This window comes from Microtus oregoni, unplaced genomic scaffold (genome assembly GCF_018167655.1).
Source record: "Microtus oregoni isolate MIOR12 unplaced genomic scaffold, Mior012 000033F_ref0000390, whole genome shotgun sequence".
Classification (NCBI taxonomy): Eukaryota; Metazoa; Chordata; class Mammalia; order Rodentia; family Cricetidae; genus Microtus; species Microtus oregoni.
The window spans coordinates 25,915,983-25,917,991 of NW_024543092.1; the positions used below are offsets into that span (position 1 = coordinate 25,915,983).

The window sequence follows — 2,009 nt, forward strand, 5'->3', positions numbered from 1 at the left end:
GTCCCATTTCAATATTCTGTATGTCTCACTGACACTTAAGAAAGTACTTACCCTATTTGATTTCTGTAATAACTGATAACCCTATTTGTGTTATACTTAAAATTGAACTTATTTTTTTCTGGGCCGAGATAGCAAGATATCTAGCAATATGGATGACCAGCCTATAGGCTTTATAAGCTGGAAACGAACATGGCTGCCAGTGTAACATGAGTTCTTGGTGTACTGGGAGGAAGCCTTTTTTTTTTTTTTTTTTCACACTGACTTCTTCCAGATATATCTTGTCCTGGTCACTTCAGGAACTTCAGGCTGACAATATGAAAATTCACATGTTTCTACAACTCTGTTTTTTATAGTTTTCCAAAAATCTTGGATTTTTAAAGATGCAATATTCCTTTAAAACCCTTGTAGAACACATGTAGCCTGGGTAAAATAATTAGCAATTGCCTCGTTGTAAATTATTTTCCAGATGGTAATATGGAATGCAGAAAAGGGTGGGCAAGGTGACGCTGCAGTCCATAAAGATTTATCTTGTTTATTGTTTAAAGAATTGGACAACCAGAGGACTTGCAGCGGGCCGCTTCGGCTTCTTCTCGGGCCTACTCTGTCTGTGGCTTCCGGCTCCTTCAGCCGGCCACCATGGGGAAGCGGGACAACCGCGTGGCCTACATGAATCCAATAGCGATGGCTCGATCAAGGGGTCCAATCCAGTCTTCAGGGCCAACAATCCAGGATTACCTGAATCGACCAAGGCCTACCTGGGAGGAAGTAAAGGAACAACTAGAAAAGAAAAAGAAGGGTTCCAAAGCTTCGGCTGAATTTGAAGAAAAAATGAATGAGAATTGGAAAAAGGAACTAGAAAAACACAGAGAAAAATTATTAAGTGGAAATGAGAGCTCATCCAAAAAAAGACAGAGAAAGAAAAAAGAAATCTGGTAGGTATTCATCTTCTTCTTCATCGAGCTCTGATTCTTCCAGCAGTTCTTCAGATTCTGAATATGAGGATAAAAAACAAACAAAAAAGAAGAAGAAAAAGAAGAGTCGTTGCCATAAGTCTCCTGAGAGCTCAGTGTTGGACTCCGACTCGGACAGCAAGGATGGTTCAAAAAAGAGAAGGAAGTCAAAGGATGTGACTGAGAAAGAAAAGGACAATAAAGGAGCCAGCAGGAAAAGAAAGCTGTATGAAGATAGAGCACTGACTTCTGAGTCATTGTCAGAGGTGGAGTGTGAGGAGGTGCAGGCGAAAAGGAAGAAAAGTGGTGAAGTGTGCGAGGGAACAGATAAAGATAAAGCCAAAAAGAGAAGGAAGCATAAGAAGCACAGCAAGAAGAAGAAAAAGAAGGCTGCCAGCTCCAGTTCAGACTCGTCATAGCATCGGGAAGACCAGGGTCCCTTACAGGGTGCAATGGTGAAGGAGCTCTTAACTGTGAAGATAACGACATACATAGTAACGTGCATGAATTCCCTTGTGTTTAGACCTGTCCTGGACTAGTCAGTAGCCACTTGAATGCTGCTGTATGAAAGGCCATGATTGTTGCCTGCTGCCTGAACACCTTTTCCTCTCTCCCAGTGCTCGATGACTCTGGGGGACTGTACTTTGCAGTCATATTAGTGGTTAAGATATTTGGAATAAAGCTAATATTTTTTACTAGATGTACTTAGGAAAGTCAACAGAAACAGTCTGAATCCATCTCTAAGATGTGACCAGAAATAATGAGGTGACTCTAGGGAAATTTTCAAAGTAGGGGTTACATTAATATTTCAAAATTCTTATGCTGTAGATAAGTGTATTTTAATTTTCCCCATGTATATTTTGATTTACTTGGGGAAGGAGCTTTTAAGGGGGGGTTGGTTTGCTATCTCTTTAGCTACCAGAACAGCATGCCTTTGATCTCACACTACTTTTGTGGACACAGTAGCCATGCTTCCTGGGAGGTCAGAGCTGGGCACCATCAGTCCTGCCCTTGAGTGAGGTTAGTGATATCCATTATATGCTGCTTTGAATGAACCAG

General features: G+C 41.3%; 1 pseudogene; it reads left to right on the top strand.

Annotated features, from left to right (window-relative positions):
- The first annotated feature begins 632 nt into the window (after positions 1–632).
- Positions 633–1,457, top strand: LOC121466564 (annotated as a pseudogene).
- Positions 1,458–2,009: the final 552 nt, after the last annotated feature.